The sequence below is a fragment of the Hyla sarda genome, unplaced genomic scaffold, assembly GCF_029499605.1.
Source record: "Hyla sarda isolate aHylSar1 unplaced genomic scaffold, aHylSar1.hap1 scaffold_697, whole genome shotgun sequence".
Taxonomy (NCBI): domain Eukaryota; kingdom Metazoa; phylum Chordata; class Amphibia; order Anura; family Hylidae; genus Hyla; species Hyla sarda.
This window is the reverse complement of record NW_026610715.1, coordinates 71,817-91,719: the sequence shown is the minus strand read 5'-3', so window position 1 is coordinate 91,719 and position 19,903 is coordinate 71,817. Positions and strand designations below refer to the sequence as shown.

The 19,903-nt window shown below is 46.2% G+C and overlaps 6 non-coding genes and 1 pseudogene across 6 annotated transcripts; all 7 read left to right on the top strand.

The window, feature by feature from the left end:
• The first annotated feature begins 756 nt into the window (after nt 1–756).
• On the top strand, nt 757–947 carry LOC130343922 (U2 spliceosomal RNA). Its single transcript, XR_008883054.1, has one exon. It is a non-coding gene; the product is annotated as a U2 spliceosomal RNA (small nuclear RNA).
• Nucleotides 948–3,044: 2,097 nt separating this feature from the next.
• Nucleotides 3,045–3,262, top strand: LOC130343883 (U2 spliceosomal RNA; annotated as a pseudogene).
• Nucleotides 3,263–8,653: 5,391 nt separating this feature from the next.
• Nucleotides 8,654–8,839, top strand: LOC130343872 (U2 spliceosomal RNA). The gene has a single exon (XR_008883017.1). It is a non-coding gene; the product is annotated as a U2 spliceosomal RNA (small nuclear RNA).
• Nucleotides 8,840–10,945: 2,106 nt separating this feature from the next.
• LOC130343867 (U2 spliceosomal RNA) lies at nt 10,946–11,136 on the top strand. The gene has a single exon (XR_008883012.1). It is a non-coding gene; the product is annotated as a U2 spliceosomal RNA (small nuclear RNA).
• Nucleotides 11,137–13,220: 2,084 nt separating this feature from the next.
• On the top strand, nt 13,221–13,411 carry LOC130343920 (U2 spliceosomal RNA). Its single transcript, XR_008883052.1, has one exon. It is a non-coding gene; the product is annotated as a U2 spliceosomal RNA (small nuclear RNA).
• A 2,073-nt stretch (nt 13,412–15,484) lies between these two features.
• Nucleotides 15,485–15,675, top strand: LOC130343918 (U2 spliceosomal RNA). Its single transcript, XR_008883051.1, has one exon. It is a non-coding gene; the product is annotated as a U2 spliceosomal RNA (small nuclear RNA).
• A 2,093-nt stretch (nt 15,676–17,768) lies between these two features.
• Nucleotides 17,769–17,959, top strand: LOC130343917 (U2 spliceosomal RNA). The gene has a single exon (XR_008883050.1). It is a non-coding gene; the product is annotated as a U2 spliceosomal RNA (small nuclear RNA).
• Nucleotides 17,960–19,903: the final 1,944 nt, after the last annotated feature.

Below are 19,903 nucleotides of genomic sequence, written 5' to 3'. Positions count from 1 at the left end.
CACTAGGTGTAAACAACATCTCTCCTTTGCTGTGTATGTGACTATGGAGCTGTTTGGTGATGTCGTCTATTACGGCCTTCATAGAAGCAACAGGAGATTGTTGCATCCATCTTGAACCCTCAGAACTACAGTGCTATGATGTCACTCACTTCCACAGGCCTTGCAGAGTGTAAACAACAACAACCCAGCTTTGTTGTGTATGTAACCATAGGGATTTGTGATGTCACCTAGAACCTTCACAGCAGCGACAGCTTTATGAGGAGCATCAGCACTGCTCTGCCTGAGCAGAACCATCACCGCCATAGGTTGTCAAATAACCCGGATTTAACCCACACAGGTAAGTCCAATGGGGTGCAGGCATGTCCTCTATGCTTACAGCTTCCCGTGGGTGTTGGTTTGATACCGTTTGGGGACAGCCAAGGAGGCATCTGCAGGCAACAAAGGTAGGTGTGTGCTTGTGTGTGTGTTTCCTATGCAGATCCTAAGCCCAGTGTCACATGCAAGTAGGAGGAGTAAGAAGGGTTCCTGGCAAATCCGGGTTATGGATTGCATTTAAAAAGGCCCCGTGGGAGTGCAATGGGCCCCTGTCTTGCTGCTTAGCAATAATGGTATGGGTTTAGGTTCTGCTGTGTGTACTGGTGGTTGACTGCCCCCCAGCCCAGAGTGTGCATGGAAAATTGTCTGGCAGCCTCCCTGACAGCAAGCAGTGATAGTGCCCATGAAGGGGACCTTGTTGGGCCCGCCCCTTTCACGGTTATCGCTTCTCGGCCTTTTGGCTAAGATCAAGTGTAGTATCTGTTCTTATCAGTTTAATATCTGATACGTCCCCTATCTGGGGACCATATATTAAATGGATTTTTGAGAACGGGGGCCGATTTCGAAGCTTGCTTCCGTCGCCCTATGCATTGACCCGATATGGCAGTATCTTCGGGTACAGTGCACCACCCCCTTACAGGGTTAAAAAGAAAGATTCCTACTTTCATTGCTACCTGCTTGCTGGCTAGCCAGCTAGCCAGCCCTGTGGGCCTTGCTGCTGCTGCAGCCAAAAAACAAAAGGTGGTGCTGCTGCTGCTTCTGCTGCTTCTGCTTCTGCTTGTGTCTGGCCCCTGTTGGAGCGTCCAGGCACAGGACTTCTGCTGCTGCTGACTAAATGGCCTCCTTAATTGGATCATTTGAGTAGCCAGCACACCTGTGCAGGTAGGGCATGACATGATAGGCAGCTGCCTTGATAGCGGGTGGGTGCTGAATGTTCCTAATTGACAAAATAAGATTAATGCTTATGAAGAAATATAAAATCTCATCCCTTCCCCAATATCGCGCCACACCCCTACCCCTTAATTCCCTGGTTGAACTTGATGGACAGATGTCTTTTTTCGACCGTACTAACTATGTAACTATGTAACATAACATGGGGGGGGGGGGGGGGGGGGTCTCCTGGCTGTTCACACAGGTGTGTCATTGCTGTACATTGACCATGCATTGCTTCTGTGGTATTGCAAAGGCAAAGACAAATGCTTCCAGCCATCCATTGCACTAATGGATTGGTCATCAGCTGGCTGTCTATGTCCCGCATCAATATAGACCAAAGTACAGAGGGTTAGGCTATGCTATTGTGCACCTACCTGATGCATCAGAAGGTGCGAGGCCCTTGCTAAATTCTGTGCACAGACTTTGAGATCTATGCTTTAGACTGTATCTAAACCTGCTCCAACATGGACTGACATTCTGGCCTACTTTCAGCCGATGCGACTTGTCTGTCGCTGAACAGTCGCTTTTTATGTATTCAGCACCTATGTATAATGTTGTAAAAATGCTCTAGAAGCTAAAGTCGCAGAAATGTCACACATATTTGGCCTGCAACTTTCTGTGCGACAAATTCAGACAGGAAAAATCAGTATAAATCCTTAGAAAATTATCCCCCAGTGTCTCCATCTGCTGGCGGTATTGAATAAGCATTGCTGCACTGATGGGGTATGCATTAGACGAAAAAAAAGAAGAAAAAGAAGAATAATACGCCCAGAAAAGAGGCGAAAAGGAGAAAAACGTAAAAAAACGTGAAAAAAAAGTAAGAGGAAGAGAAGGGAAAAAAAGGTGGAAATGGGTTTAAAAGTGATTTCGGCGGAGAAATATATATATATATATATATATATATATATATATATATATATATATGCGCACACACACACATAGATATAAACGTATTCTCCGTTGAGATATTGCAGCCGCTGCTGTGTCCAGGCCCAGGAGCCTTAGCACTGTGCTGTGATGTCACTCAATACCACTGACATCACTAGGTGTAAACAACATCTCTCCTTTGCTGTGTATGTGACTATGGAGCTGTTTGGTGATGTCGTCTATTACGGCCTTCATAGAAGCAACAGGAGATTGTTGCATCCATCTTGAACCCTCAGAACTACAGTGCTATGATGTCACTCACTTCCACAGGCCTTGCAGAGTGTAAACAACAACAACCCAGCTTTGTTGTGTATGTAACCATAGGGATTTGTGATGTCACCTAGAACCTTCACAGCAGCGACAGCTTTATGAGGAGCATCAGCACTGCTCTGCCTGAGCAGAACCATCACCGCCATAGGTTGTCAAATAACCCGGATTTAACCCACACAGGTAAGTCCAATGGGGTGCAGGCATGTCCTCTATGCTTACAGCTTCCCGTGGGTGTTGGTTTGATACCGTTTGGGGACAGCCAAGGAGGCATCTGCAGGCAACAAAGGTAGGTGTGTGCTTGTGTGTGTGTTTCCTATGCAGATCCTAAGCCCAGTGTCACATGCAAGTAGGAGGAGTAAGAAGGGTTCCTGGCAAATCCGGGTTATGGATTGCATTTAAAAAGGCCCCGTGGGAGTGCAATGGGCCCCTGTCTTGCTGCTTAGCAATAATGGTATGGGTTTAGGTTCTGCTGTGTGTACTGGTGGTTGACTGCCCCCCAGCCCAGAGTGTGCATGGAAAATTGTCTGGCAGCCTCCCTGACAGCAAGCAGTGATAGTGCCCATGAAGGGGACCTTGTTGGGCCCGCCCCTTTCACGGTTATCGCTTCTCGGCCTTTTGGCTAAGATCAAGTGTAGTATCTGCATTTGGTCTGGTCGGAAGGTGTCTGTGGTACCCCGCTTCTCGGCCTTGGGGGATTGTCTCTCCTTACGGAGGGACTTCACCCCCTTGCTGCTATTGGGGAGCGGGCTTAGTCCACGGACAACGGGTTGCGATCCCCCTGTCTCTGGGACCTTGTGTCTCAGAAGGCATTTTCGGTACGTTGAGCGTTACCTGTAGCTTCGGAAGCACCTAGGGTACCCCCGACCTCTGCCTTGGGTAAGGGTTCCGCTTTTATAGCGGGATTCCGAGCCCCTGCTGCTATTGGGGAAGGGGCTTAGTCCCTGGGTGTGGAAGATGCCGTTCTCCTGGGCTTTCCCCTCTGGGGAAATGTCGATGCGAAATACCATCCGCATAGAGGTGTCGGAGAGCCATCGTCAGTTGAAGAACCTCCGCTTCATTGCGGAGGTGATTCTTCTTGACTACTTCCGCCTCAATAGGGAGGACATCCTGTGTCTAAATGACCAGGAAAGCCGTGGCCTGTATACCGTCACCTTCACGGCCACGGCGTGTTGCGATAACATCTATGCAACCTTGTCTGGTGCGGACCAGAGGGACGATCGACTCGACGGTCTTTCGTTCCAGTTCCTCTATGGTGAGGAACATATACCGTTGGTGGTGGCTATGCACAGCCCTTATGTGACCACGGAGGATATAGCCACTTTTCTTCGGCGATACTGCGAAGAGGTGCGATTCGCAAACAAAATCTTGAACTCCGTGCGGTTCTGGAACGGCAAGAGGAAGTTCTGGGTCAAGCTCCGTAAGGATCCCGGTGGTATTGGGGGTCTTTGCCATCCGCCCCCAAATTTTGCCATCGGGAGAGTTCGGGGCTTCCTGTTCTATCCTCAAATGCCTATGTATTGCCGAAATTGCTTGAGGTTTGGCCACACCCAGGAGACCTGCGGCGCGGAGCGTGTGATTCGCTGCAATAGGTGTGGCCAAGAAGGTCACATAGCCTCAAGATGTAGCCATACGATAAGGTGCAACCTCTGCGGAGAGGAAAATCACGATTTTAATTCCTGTCCCCATAAAGCAAAAACTACGATGGGTGGGTCAAGGCTGGGCCCACCCAAAGAGGGGACAGGACAAAAGACGTCCTTTTTTAAGATGCCCAAACCCCAGATGGCAGGTACTGATGGGTCCAGGCCCAAGACCTCTGGTGCTCCATCGGGGGGCCCACCGGTGGTAGTGCTAGGGGGAGGCCATGGGGATTCCACGAAGCCCGGGCGGGTAATCGAGTTTACTGCCCGGGAAATTGAAAGACGTCGATCGACTTCCTACCTGGCTCAAGAGCCCGCCGAAACTTCTGAAGGGGGCTCACCTGTGGCGGGTGGCAGCCGACGGGCCTCGGTGGGGGCAAAGGTGGACCCAAAATTGCAGCATAAGCCAGGTACTGGCTTGGCCCAGGGTCGCCCTGCTCCGGACGAAGAGGCCCCGGTGAAAGCCCGCCGGAAGGGGAGCCAGGTGGCCAGGTCTGAGCCCGGTCCTGTTACTCCGCCTATACAGGACAGGGCCAAGAAGACAAGTGGCGCCAAACCAGGGTTTGCTGCCCCGCCAGCAGTGGACCCGGTGGGTAAAACTGGCCATCGTCGATCGATGGGGAAGTTGGAGCAACAGTCCTCAGCAACGCTTGCTGGGGAACAAGCGATGAAAACTTCCCAAGGTAGCGGCAAAGGTTCCGGAAAAGAGGCCTCACAGGCCCCTGTGCAGCAGTTCCAGTCGTCAAATGATGAAAGAAGACGCAGATCCATCAGCCGGGGGCCAGAGATTACATCGAGTGAGAGCAACACAGAGGATATGGACAGCAGTGTGACATTTAAAAGACAAAGAGAAGAAGAAGAGGAAGACATTCAAAGGAAAGCGGCGTGCCGTAGTTCGGACGAGAGCGAGCTCAGGGTCGGGGCATCATCGATCTCAAGCTCCGACCCTCAGAACATCAAGGAGCTGATGACCCCGCAGGCGGGGGATGACGGTACGCAGCTTATTATTGACTTTGATTCTCCAAGCACTGACTCTCCATAAACTATGCCTATCCCTGTAAAAATTGCCTCACTCAATGTGAGGTCCTTAAAGAGCCCTGATCGCAGGGCTGCTTTATTTTCTTATCTAGAGACATGTGACTTTGACCTTTGCCTGCTACAAGAATGTGGAATCCCTAGTAAAATGGACTATAAAGACTTAAAAGAAGACTGGAAGCTGGGCCCATCCATATGGTCCGGTGCAAATGACTGTCGTTCTGTGGGTGTTGGGCTGCTCTGCCGAGGCCAGTCCTTTTCTATTCATACAGTAACTGAGATTGTGCCTGGCAGAGCTCTTTTAATTCATCTATATTTTAATGGACTTTTAATTCGTGTTTTAAATGTGTATGCCCCTCCTGATAAACAGGATCGGGCAGAACTATTTGAAATTTTACCACTGTTTTGTGTTGGGTCTTCTCCCCTGCTGGTGGGAGGTGATTTTAACTGCATACGTGATGGGGAACACCGGCAGGGTGGGGATATTAATCGTAAAGACCGCACTTCTTACCTGCTTAAAAATTTTATTGATGATTTTAATTTGAAAGATTGCTGGAAGGATCTCTTGCCGGAGGACCCGGGCGCCACATGGTCCAATGGAAGAGTGAGCTCCAGAATCGATTTTATTTTTTCCTCTAGAGCTTTTAAACCCCTGAAATGCACGCTCGAGCAGAATATCTTCTCTGATCATAAGCTCCTCTTGGTGGGCCTGGAGCTAGAGGGGGAGCAAAAAGCAAAAAGGGGCCTCTGGAGATTAAACACCACACTCCTAGAGGACCCTGAGATAAAAGAGGAGTTTGTGCGGACCTACCAGTGCTGGCAATCACAAAGAAAACCCCACGAGCCTATGCTGCACTGGTGGGAGGGCACCAAATCTAAAATCAGATTTTTTTTTATCAAAGCAGGTAAGAAGAAGGCAAAAATGGAAAAACAGTGGTTTTATGTTCTTAACATGCGTTTAAATGTACTTTTTAAATTGAAAGAAGCTGGTATGGATGTAGAAAATGATATTTTAAACCTTAAAACTGAAATAAAACATGCCATAGAAAAGAAAGGGAAACAAATCATTTTTAACTCACATGTGCAGCACCTGGAGGAGGGCGAGAAATGTTCCCGTTTCTTTTTTAAAAAAGTGATGAATAGGAGGGATATCATCCAAAACCTTGAGGGTGAATCCACTCCAAAAGGCATGTTAGATGCAGTTTTTAACTTCTACCAGCTTCTTTTTAATAAGAAAGATCTTAATCCATCCTTTTTAGAACATGTTCTTAATTCCCTTGATTTTAAGCTAGATGTTTTAGACCAGGAGGTTTTATCCCGTGATCTTAACTTAGTTGAACTTTTATTTGTTTTTAAAAGTTTTTCTAGTGGGAAGGCCCCTGGGGAAGATGGTTTACCCATCGAATTTTATTTAGCTTTTTGGGATATTTTAAAGGATGATATGGTTTTATTGTATAAAGAAACTTTTATTGTTAATGAACTTCCCCCTTCCTGGAGGAGGGGGATTGTATCATTACTTTTTAAAAAAGGTGAAAAGGATATGCTAAAAAATTGGCGCCCCATCACACTTTTAAATGTCGATTATAAAGTTTTAGCCAAGTTATTAGCTGTCCGTTTTAAACCTTTTATTCATAAATTAATTCACCCAAATCAGGTTTGTGGGGTACCTGGAAGGTCTATAGCTGAATCCCTAAATATTTTAAGAGATGTTTTATGGTATTTTAAGGATAGAAATCAAACTGTAGCAATTTTATCCTTAGACTTTGAAAAAGCCTTTGATAGGGTCTCCCATGAATACCTGTTTTTAGTTCTTAAAAAGATTGCAGTGCCTGAAACGATTTTAAGCCGAATCATGCTTTTATACCGATCCTGTTTTAGTCAAGTCTCTGTTAATGGCTTTTTAACCAGCGGTGTTCCTCTTTTATCAGGTGTCAAACAGGGCTGCCCCCTGTCCCCACTCCTTTTTATTTGCGCAATCGAACCACTGATGGCCCTCCTCAGAAAAGACTGGGTAGTAAGAGGCGTACCGATACCTGGTGGAGGAGGGACCCATCTAAAGGTGTTGGGGTACATGGATGATGTCACCATACTGTGCCCGGACTCTCCATCCATGAGGGGGGCATTGAGGAACACCAGCTATTTCTGCGAGGTCTCTGGTTTTAAGCTAAACACAGATAAATGTGACTGTTTTTATATTGGCTCCTGGGATTCATCCATCACCCCAGGAGTCACAATGCAACAGGATCAAATTAAAGTTTTAGGTATTGTTTTTAACCAGGTCAATGATGGGAGCCCTAACTGGGATTCAGCTATAGCTAAGATGGAGAAGAAGATTTTAATGTGGAATCTTAGAAACCTTACCATGGAGGGGAAGATTTTAATAATAAAGATGGTTTTACTCCCTATTATGCTATACATTGCCATGGTATTTCCTCCATCTATTTTATACATTAAAAAAGTAACTAGAATTGTTTTTACCTTTTTATGGGGTTCAAAAATGGAGAAATTAAAGCGTGATTTTATGTACAAAAGTAAAGATAATGGCGGGAAAGATGTTCCTAACCTTTTTACTTTCTTTTACATAAAGTATTTCTGTTTCTGTTTTAAAATTATTAAATCCGATGGCATTTTTAGCTGCTTTTTAAGGTACGCTGCGGGCATGGTTTTTAAAAGATGGTTGCGCATCCCTCTGAACGCTCCGGTGCTTCTGTGTCCCCCAAAACATTATGTGGTGTTGGAAAAGACAGTCAGGCTCCTAGGTCTCCAAGATTTGGAGCCTGACATACTGGGGGACCAGAGAAAGGTATCAAAGGTCCTCAGGCGGAGTGAGGTTACCCTGGCAGTGTCCAATTTCACACAGGCAAGATCCAAAAAGGTATGGCGGAACGTGTACGGGAAGTTTCTGGCGAATGTACACAGGGATCTTGCCTGGGCAATCGTCCACCAGTGCCTCCCTACTCGTGAGTTCCAGCACAGGCGAGGACTGGTGGCGAGAGCCAAGTGCCCGAGAGATGGCTGCGGAGTGGACGAAACGGTGCTGCACATATTTTGGAACTGCCCTTTTGCACGGGAGCTTTGGAGGAAGGTAGGCCCACTTTTGAAGTGGGCCTGCGGCCTAAAAGATTTTAATCACGAATGTGTCTTTTACGGTCTTTTTAACTGCCCCAATTTTAAACAGCAGATGATCTGCTGGATGATTATTAATTGTTTTAAAAATGCCATCTGGAAAGTTAGGAACATCTTACTTTTTAAACATGATTTTATTGATGTTAAAAACTGTATAAAGCTGGCCCTGAGTGAGATGTACATCTATTACCTAAGAGACAAGAAACAGTTGGGGGCCAGCGAGGCAGCATCCATGTGGTGTCTGCCTCTATGGAACGAAATAACAGTATAATCAGTTTTTATATGATATTTGTATAATGTTTTATCCTGCCATTTTTATTTTTTCTCCTTTTATTACTGGTTTTATTATTTGTATTTTAAAACTTTTGTGAACCTTTTATTATTTTGCATTTTAAATTTTGTATGGTTTCTTATTTATTCAATAAAATTTTGTTGAAACCTTATCTGTTCTTATCAGTTTAATATCTGATACGTCCCCTATCTGGGGACCATATATTAAATGGATTTTTGAGAACGGGGGCCGATTTCGAAGCTTGCTTCCGTCGCCCTATGCATTGACCCGATATGGCAGTATCTTCGGGTACAGTGCACCACCCCCTTACAGGGTTAAAAAGAAAGATTCCTACTTTCATTGCTACCTGCTTGCTGGCTAGCCAGCTAGCCAGCCCTGTGGGCCTTGCTGCTGCTGCAGCCAAAAAACAAAAGGTGGTGCTGCTGCTGCTTCTGCTGCTTCTGCTTCTGCTTGTGTCTGGCCCCTGTTGGAGCGTCCAGGCACAGGACTTCTGCTGCTGCTGACTAAATGGCCTCCTTAATTGGATCATTTGAGTAGCCAGCACACCTGTGCAGGTAGGGCATGACATGATAGGCAGCTGCCTTGATAGCGGGTGGGTGCTGAATGTTCCTAATTGACAAAATAAGATTAATGCTTATGAAGAAATATAAAATCTCATCCCTTCCCCAATATCGCGCAACACCCCTACCCCTTAATTCCCTGGTTGAACTTGATGGACATATGTCTTTTTTCGACCGTACTAACTATGTAACTATGTAACATAACATGGGGGGGGGGGGGGGGGTCTCCTGGCTGTTCACACAGGTGTGTCATTGCTGTACATTGACCATGCATTGCTTCTGTGGTATTGCAAAGGCAAAGACAAATGCTTCCAGCCATCCATTGCACTAATGGATTGGTCATCAGCTGGCTGTCTATGTCCCGCATCAATATAGACCAAAGTACAGAGGGTTAGGCTATGCTATTGTGCACCTACCTGATGCATCAGAAGGTGCGAGGCCCTTGCTAAATTCTGTGCACAGACTTTGAGATCTATGCTTTAGACTGTATCTAAACCTGCTCCAACATGGACTGACATTCTGGCCTACTTTCAGCCGATGCGACTTGTCTGTCGCTGAACAGTCGCTTTTTATGTATTCAGCACCTATGTATAATGTTGTAAAAATGCTCTAGAAGCTAAAGTCGCAGAAATGTCACACATATTTGGCCTGCAACTTTCTGTGCGACAAATTCAGACAGGAAAAATCAGTATAAATCCTTAGAAAATGATCCCCCAGTGTCTCCATCTGCTGGCGGTATTGAATAAGCATTGCTGCACTGATGGGGTATGCATTAGACGAAAAAAAAGAAGAAAAAGAAGAATAATACGCCCAGAAAAGAGGCGAAAAGGAGAAAAACGTAAAAAAACGTGAAAAAAAAGTAAGAGGAAGAGAAGGGAAAAAAAGGTGGAAATGGGTTTAAAAGTGATTTCGGCGGAGAAATATATATATATATATATATATATATATATATATATATATATATATATATATATATATGCGCACACACACACATAGATATAAACGTATTCTCCGTTGAGATATTGCAGCCGCTGCTGTGTCCAGGCCCAGGAGCCTTAGCACTGTGCTGTGATGTCACTCAATACCACTGACATCACTAGGTGTAAACAACATCTCTCCTTTGCTGTGTATGTGACTATGGAGCTGTTTGGTGATGTCGTCTATTACGGCCTTCATAGAAGCAACAGGAGATTGTTGCATCCATCTTGAACCCTCAGAACTACAGTGCTATGATGTCACTCACTTCCACAGGCCTTGCAGAGTGTAAACAACAACAACCCAGCTTTGTTGTGTATGTAACCATAGGGATTTGTGATGTCACCTAGAACCTTCACAGCAGCGACAGCTTTATGAGGAGCATCAGCACTGCTCTGCCTGAGCAGAACCATCACCGCCATAGGTTGTCAAATAACCCGGATTTAACCCACACAGGTAAGTCCAATGGGGTGCAGGCATGTCCTCTATGCTTACAGCTTCCCGTGGGTGTTGGTTTGATACCGTTTGGGGACAGCCAAGGAGGCATCTGCAGGCAACAAAGGTAGGTGTGTGCTTGTGTGTGTGTTTCCTATGCAGATCCTAAGCCCAGTGTCACATGCAAGTAGGAGGAGTAAGAAGGGTTCCTGGCAAATCCGGGTTATGGATTGCATTTAAAAAGGCCCCGTGGGAGTGCAATGGGCCCCTGTCTTGCTGCTTAGCAATAATGGTATGGGTTTAGGTTCTGCTGTGTGTACTGGTGGTTGACTGCCCCCCAGCCCAGAGTGTGCATGGAAAATTGTCTGGCAGCCTCCCTGACAGCAAGCAGTGATAGTGCCCATGAAGGGGACCTTGTTGGGCCCGCCCCTTTCACGGTTATCGCTTCTCGGCCTTTTGGCTAAGATCAAGTGTAGTATCTGTTCTTATCAGTTTAATATCTGATACGTCCCCTATCTGGGGACCATATATTAAATGGATTTTTGAGAACGGGGGCCGATTTCGAAGCTTGCTTCCGTCGCCCTATGCATTGACCCGATATGGCGGTATCTTCGGGTACAGTGCACCACCCCCTTACAGGGTTAAAAAGAAAGATTCCTACTTTCATTGCTACCTGCTTGCTGGCTAGCCAGCTAGCCAGCCCTGTGGGCCTTGCTGCTGCTGCAGCCAAAAAACAAAAGGTGGTGCTGCTGCTGCTTCTGCTGCTTCTGCTTCTGCTTGTGTCTGGCCCCTGTTGGAGCGTCCAGGCACAGGACTTCTGCTGCTGCTGACTAAATGGCCTCCTTAATTGGATCATTTGAGTAGCCAGCACACCTGTGCAGGTAGGGCATGACATGATAGGCAGCTGCCTTGATAGCGGGTGGGTGCTGAATGTTCCTAATTGACAAAATAAGATTAATGCTTATGAAGAAATATAAAATCTCATCCCTTCCCCAATATCGCGCCACACCCCTACCCCTTAATTCCCTGGTTGAACTTGATGGACATATGTCTTTTTTCGACCGTACTAACTATGTAACATAACATGGGGGGGGGGGGGGGGGTCTCCTGGCTGTTCACACAGGTGTGTCATTGCTGTACATTGACCATGCATTGCTTCTGTGGTATTGCAAAGGCAAAGACAAATGCTTCCAGCCATCCATTGCACTAATGGATTGGTCATCAGCTGGCTGTCTATGTCCCGCATCAATATAGACCAAAGTACAGAGGGTTAGGCTATGCTATTGTGCACCTACCTGATGCATCAGAAGGTGCGAGGCCCTTGCTAAATTCTGTGCACAGACTTTGAGATCTATGCTTTAGACTGTATCTAAACCTGCTCCAACATGGACTGACATTCTGGCCTACTTTCAGCCGATGCGACTTGTCTGTCGCTGAACAGTCGCTTTTTATGTATTCAGCACCTATGTATAATGTTGTAAAAATGCTCTAGAAGCTAAAGTCGCAGAAATGTCACACATATTTGGCCTGCAACTTTCTGTGCGACAAATTCAGACAGGAAAAATCAGTATAAATCCTTAGAAAATGATCCCCCAGTGTCTCCATCTGCTGGCGGTATTGAATAAGCATTGCTGCACTGATGGGGTATGCATTAGACGAAAAAAAAGAAGAAAAAGAAGAATAATACGCCCAGAAAAGAGGCGAAAAGGAGAAAAACGTAAAAAAACGTGAAAAAAAAGTAAGAGGAAGAGAAGGGAAAAAAAGGTGGAAATGGGTTTAAAAGTGATTTCGGCGGAGAAATATATATATATATATATATATATATATATATATATATATATATGCGCACACACACACATAGATATAAACGTATTCTCCGTTGAGATATTGCAGCCGCTGCTGTGTCCAGGCCCAGGAGCCTTAGCACTGTGCTGTGATGTCACTCAATACCACTGACATCACTAGGTGTAAACAACATCTCTCCTTTGCTGTGTATGTGACTATGGAGCTGTTTGGTGATGTCGTCTATTACGGCCTTCATAGAAGCAACAGGAGATTGTTGCATCCATCTTGAACCCTCAGAACTACAGTGCTATGATGTCACTCACTTCCACAGGCCTTGCAGAGTGTAAACAACAACAACCCAGCTTTGTTGTGTATGTAACCATAGGGATTTGTGATGTCACCTAGAACCTTCACAGCAGCGACAGCTTTATGAGGAGCATCAGCACTGCTCTGCCTGAGCAGAACCATCACCGCCATAGGTTGTCAAATAACCCGGATTTAACCCACACAGGTAAGTCCAATGGGGTGCAGGCATGTCCTCTATGCTTACAGCTTCCCGTGGGTGTTGGTTTGATACCGTTTGGGGACAGCCAAGGAGGCATCTGCAGGCAACAAAGGTAGGTGTGTGCTTGTGTGTGTGTTTCCTATGCAGATCCTAAGCCCAGTGTCACATGCAAGTAGGAGGAGTAAGAAGGGTTCCTGGCAAATCCGGGTTATGGATTGCATTTAAAAAGGCCCCGTGGGAGTGCAATGGGCCCCTGTCTTGCTGCTTAGCAATAATGGTATGGGTTTAGGTTCTGCTGTGTGTACTGGTGGTTGACTGCCCCCCAGCCCAGAGTGTGCATGGAAAATTGTCTGGCAGCCTCCCTGACAGCAAGCAGTGATAGTGCCCATGAAGGGGACCTTGTTGGGCCCGCCCCTTTCACGGTTATCGCTTCTCGGCCTTTTGGCTAAGATCAAGTGTAGTATCTGTTCTTATCAGTTTAATATCTGATACGTCCCCTATCTGGGGACCATATATTAAATGGATTTTTGAGAACGGGGGCCGATTTCGAAGCTTGCTTCCGTCGCCCTATGCATTGACCCGATATGGCAGTATCTTCGGGTACAGTGCACCACCCCCTTACAGGGTTAAAAAGAAAGATTCCTACTTTCATTGCTACCTGCTTGCTGGCTAGCCAGCTAGCCAGCCCTGTGGGCCTTGCTGCTGCTGCAGCCAAAAAACAAAAGGTGGTGCTGCTGCTGCTTCTGCTGCTTCTGCTTGTGTCTGGCCCCTGTTGGAGCGTCCAGGCACAGGACTTCTGCTGCTGCTGACTAAATGGCCTCCTTAATTGGATCATTTGAGTAGCCAGCACACCTGTGCAGGTAGGGCATGACATGATAGGCAGCTGCCTTGATAGCGGGTGGGTGCTGAATGTTCCTAATTGACAAAATAAGATTAATGCTTATGAAGAAATATAAAATCTCATCCCTTCCCCAATATCGCGCCACACCCCTACCCCTTAATTCCCTGGTTGAACTTGATGGACATATGTCTTTTTTCGACCGTACTAACTATGTAACTATGTAACATAACATGGGGGGGGGGGGGGGTCTCCTGGCTGTTCACACAGGTGTGTCATTGCTGTACATTGACCATGCATTGCTTCTGTGGTATTGCAAAGGCAAAGACAAATGCTTCCAGCCATCCATTGCACTAATGGATTGGTCATCAGCTGGCTGTCTATGTCCCGCATCAATATAGACCAAAGTACAGAGGGTTAGGCTATGCTATTGTGCACCTACCTGATGCATCAGAAGGTGCGAGGCCCTTGCTAAATTCTGTGCACAGACTTTGAGATCTATGCTTTAGACTGTATCTAAACCTGCTCCAACATGGACTGACATTCTGGCCTACTTTCAGCCGATGCGACTTGTCTGTCGCTGAACAGTCGCTTTTTATGTATTCAGCACCTATGTATAATGTTGTAAAAATGCTCTAGAAGCTAAAGTCGCAGAAATGTCACACATATTTGGCCTGCAACTTTCTGTGCGACAAATTCAGACAGGAAAAATCAGTATAAATCCTTAGAAAATGATCCCCCAGTGTCTCCATCTGCTGGCGGTATTGAATAAGCATTGCTGCACTGATGGGGTATGCATTAGACGAAAAAAAAGAAGAAAAAGAAGAAGAATAATTCGCCCAGAAAAGAGGCGAAAAGGAGAAAAACGTAAAAAAACGTGAAAAAAAAGTAAGAGGAAGAGAAGGGAAAAAAAGGTGGAAATGGGTTTAAAAGTGATTTCGGCGGAGAAATATATATATATATATATATATATATATATGCGCACACACACACATAGATATAAACGTATTCTCCGTTGAGATATTGCAGCCGCTGCTGTGTCCAGGCCCAGGAGCCTTAGCACTGTGCTGTGATGTCACTCAATACCACTGACATCACTAGGTGTAAACAACATCTCTCCTTTGCTGTGTATGTGACTATGGAGCTGTTTGGTGATGTCGTCTATTACGGCCTTCATAGAAGCAACAGGAGATTGTTGCATCCATCTTGAACCCTCAGAACTACAGTGCTATGATGTCACTCACTTCCACAGGCCTTGCAGAGTGTAAACAACAACAACCCAGCTTTGTTGTGTATGTAACCATAGGGATTTGTGATGTCACCTAGAACCTTCACAGCAGCGACAGCTTTATGAGGAGCATCAGCACTGCTCTGCCTGAGCAGAACCATCACCGCCATAGGTTGTCAAATAACCCGGATTTAACCCACACAGGTAAGTCCAATGGGGTGCAGGCATGTCCTCTATGCTTACAGCTTCCCGTGGGTGTTGGTTTGATACCGTTTGGGGACAGCCAAGGAGGCATCTGCAGGCAACAAAGGTAGGTGTGTGCTTGTGTGTGTGTTTCCTATGCAGATCCTAAGCCCAGTGTCACATGCAAGTAGGAGGAGTAAGAAGGGTTCCTGGCAAATCCGGGTTATGGATTGCATTTAAAAAGGCCCCGTGGGAGTGCAATGGGCCCCTGTCTTGCTGCTTAGCAATAATGGTATGGGTTTAGGTTCTGCTGTGTGTACTGGTGGTTGACTGCCCCCCAGCCCAGAGTGTGCATGGAAAATTGTCTGGCAGCCTCCCTGACAGCAAGCAGTGATAGTGCCCATGAAGGGGACCTTGTTGGGCCCGCCCCTTTCACGGTTATCGCTTCTCGGCCTTTTGGCTAAGATCAAGTGTAGTATCTGTTCTTATCAGTTTAATATCTGATACGTCCCCTATCTGGGGACCATATATTAAATGGATTTTTGAGAACGGGGGCCGATTTCGAAGCTTGCTTCCGTCGCCCTATGCATTGACCCGATATGGCAGTATCTTCGGGTACAGTGCACCACCCCCTTACAGGGTTAAAAAGAAAGATTCCTACTTTCATTGTTACCTGCTTGCTGGCTAGCCAGCTAGCCAGCCCTGTGGGCCTTGCTGCTGCTGCAGCCAAAAAACAAAAGGTGGTGCTGCTGCTGCTTCTGCTGCTTCTGCTTCTGCTTGTGTCTGGCCCCTGTTGGAGCGTCCAGGCACAGGACTTCTGCTGCTGCTGACTAAATGGCCTCCTTAATTGGATCATTTGAGTAGCCAGCACACCTGTGCAGGTAGGGCATGACATGATAGGCAGCTGCCTTGATAGCGGGTGGGTGCTGAATGTTCCTAATTGACAAAATAAGATTAATGCTTATGAAGAAATATAAAATCTCATCCCTTCCCCAATATCGCGCCACACCCCTACCCCTTAATTCCCTGGTTGAACTTGATGGACATATGTCTTTTTTCGACCGTACTAACTATGTAACTATGTAACATAACATGGGGGGGGGGGGGGGGGGTCTCCTGGCTGTTCACACAGGTGTGTCATTGCTGTACATTGACCATGCATTGCTTCTGTGGTATTGCAAAGGCAAAGACAAATGCTTCCAGCCATCCATTGCACTAATGGATTGGTCATCAGCTGGCTGTCTATGTCCCGCATCAATATAGACCAAAGTACAGAGGGTTAGGCTATGCTATTGTGCACCTACCTGATGCATCAGAAGGTGCGAGGCCCTTGCTAAATTCTGTGCACAGACTTTGAGATCTATGCTTTAGACTGTATCTAAACCTGCTCCAACATGGACTGACATTCTGGCCTACTTTCAGCCGATGCGACTTGTCTGTCGCTGAACAGTCGCTTTTTATGTATTCAGCACCTATGTATAATGTTGTAAAAATGCTCTAGAAGCTAAAGTCGCAGAAATGTCACACATATTTGGCCTGCAACTTTCTGTGCGACAAATTCAGACAGGAAAAATCAGTATAAATCCTTAGAAAATGATCCCCCAGTGTCTCCATCTGCTGGCGGTATTGAATAAGCATTGCTGCACTGATGGGGTATGCATTAGACGAAAAAAAAGAAGAAAAAGAAGAATAATACGCCCAGAAAAGAGGCGAAAAGGAGAAAAACGTAAAAAAACGTGAAAAAAAAGTAAGAGGAAGAGAAGGGAAAAAAAGGTGGAAATGGGTTTAAAAGTGATTTCGGCGGAGAAATATATATATATATATATATATATATATATATATATATATATATGCGCACACACACACATAGATATAAACGTATTCTCCGTTGAGATATTGCAGCCGCTGCTGTGTCCAGGCCCAGGAGCCTTAGCACTGTGCTGTGATGTCACTCAATACCACTGACATCACTAGGTGTAAACAACATCTCTCCTTTGCTGTGTATGTGACTATGGAGCTGTTTGGTGATGTCGTCTATTACGGCCTTCATAGAAGCAACAGGAGATTGTTGCATCCATCTTGAACCCTCAGAACTACAGTGCTATGATGTCACTCACTTCCACAGGCCTTGCAGAGTGTAAACAACAACAACCCAGCTTTGTTGTGTATGTAACCATAGGGATTTGTGATGTCACCTAGAACCTTCACAGCAGCGACAGCTTTATGAGGAGCATCAGCACTGCTCTGCCTGAGCAGAACCATCACCGCCATAGGTTGTCAAATAACCCGGATTTAACCCACACAGGTAAGTCCAATGGGGTGCAGGCATGTCCTCTATGCTTACAGCTTCCCGTGGGTGTTGGTTTGATACCGTTTGGGGACAGCCAAGGAGGCATCTGCAGGCAACAAAGGTAGGTGTGTGCTTGTGTGTGTGTTTCCTATGCAGATCCTAAGCCCAGTGTCACATGCAAGTAGGAGGAGTAAGAAGGGTTCCTGGCAAATCCGGGTTATGGATTGCATTTAAAAAGGCCCCGTGGGAGTGCAATGGGCCCCTGTCTTGCTGCTTAGCAATAATGGTATGGGTTTAGGTTCTGCTGTGTGTACTGGTGGTTGACTGCCCCCCAGCCCAGAGTGTGCATGGAAAATTGTCTGGCAGCCTCCCTGACAGCAAGCAGTGATAGTGCCCATGAAGGGGACCTTGTTGGGCCCGCCCCTTTCACGGTTATCGCTTCTCGGCCTTTTGGCTAAGATCAAGTGTAGTATCTGTTCTTATCAGTTTAATATCTGATACGTCCCCTATCTGGGGACCATATATTAAATGGATTTTTGAGAACGGGGGCCGATTTCGAAGCTTGCTTCCGTCGCCCTATGCATTGACCCGATATGGCAGTATCTTCGGGTACAGTGCACCACCCCCTTACAGGGTTAAAAAGAAAGATTCCTACTTTCATTGCTACCTGCTTGCTGGCTAGCCAGCTAGCCAGCCCTGTGGGCCTTGCTGCTGCTGCAGCCAAAAAACAAAAGGTGGTGCTGCTGCTGCTTCTGCTGCTTCTGCTTCTGCTTGTGTCTGGCCCCTGTTGGAGCGTCCAGGCACAGGACTTCTGCTGCTGCTGACTAAATGGCCTCCTTAATTGGATCATTTGAGTAGCCAGCACACCTGTGCAGGTAGGGCATGACATGATAGGCAGCTGCCTTGATAGCGGGTGGGTGCTGAATGTTCCTAATTGACAAAATAAGATTAATGCTTATGAAGAAATATAAAATCTCATCCCTTCCCCAATATCGCGCCACACCCCTACCCCTTAATTCCCTGGTTGAACTTGATGGACATATGTCTTTTTTCGACCGTACTAACTATGTAACTATGTAACATAACATGGGGGGGGGGGGGGGTCTCCTGGCTGTTCACACAGGTGTGTCATTGCTGTACATTGACCATGCATTGCTTCTGTGGTATTGCAAAGGCAAAGACAAATGCTTCCAGCCATCCATTGCACTAATGGATTGGTCATCAGCTGGCTGTCTATGTCCCGCATCAATATAGACCAAAGTACAGAGGGTTAGGCTATGCTATTGTGCACCTACCTGATGCATCAGAAGGTGCGAGGCCCTTGCTAAATTCTGTGCACAGACTTTGAGATCTATGCTTTAGACTGTATCTAAACCTGCTCCAACATGGACTGACATTCTGGCCTACTTTCAGCCGATGCGACTTGTCTGTCGCTGAACAGTCGCTTTTTATGTATTCAGCACCTATGTATAATGTTGTAAAAATGCTCTAGAAGCTAAAGTCGCAGAAATGTCACACATATTTGGCCTGCAACTTTCTGTGCGACAAATTCAGACAGGAAAAATCAGTATAAATCCTTAGAAAATGATCCCCCAGTGTCTCCATCTGCTGGCGGTATTGAATAAGCATTGCTGCACTGATGGGGTATGCATTAGACGAAAAAAAAGAAGAAAAAGAAGAATAATACGCCCAGAAAAGAGGCGAAAAGGAGAAAAACGTAAAAAAACGTGAAAAAAAAGTAAGAGGAAGAGAAGGGAAAAAAAGGTGGAAATGGGTTTAAAAGTGATTTCGGCGGAGAAATATATATATATATATATATATATATATATATATATATATATATATATGCGCACACACACACATAGATATAAACGTATTCTCCGTTGAGATATTGCAGCCGCTGCTGTGTCCAGGCCCAGGAGCCTTAGCACTGTGCTGTGATGTCACTCAATACCACTGACATCACTAGGTGTAAACAACATCTCTCCTTTGCTGTGTATGTGACTATGGAGCTGTTTGGTGATGTCGTCTATTACGGCCTTCATAGAAGCAACAGGAGATTGTTGCATCCATCTTGAACCCTCAGAACTACAGTGCTATGATGTCACTCACTTCCACAGGCCTTGCAGAGTGTAAACAACAACAACCCAGCTTTGTTGTGTATGTAACCATAGGGATTTGTGATGTCACCTAGAACCTTCACAGCAGCGACAGCTTTATGAGGAGCATCAGCACTGCTCTGCCTGAGCAGAACCATCACCGCCATAGGTTGTCAAATAACCCGGATTTAACCCACACAGGTAAGTCCAATGGGGTGCAGGCATGTCCTCTATGCTTACAGCTTCCCGTGGGTGTTGGTTTGATACCGTTTGGGGACAGCCAAGGAGGCATCTGCAGGCAACAAAGGTAGGTGTGTGCTTGTGTGTGTGTTTCCTATGCAGATCCTAAGCCCAGTGTCACATGCAAGTAGGAGGAGTAAGAAGGGTTCCTGGCAAATCCGGGTTATGGATTGCATTTAAAAAGGCCCCGTGGGAGTGCAATGGGCCCCTGTCTTGCTGCTTAGCAATAA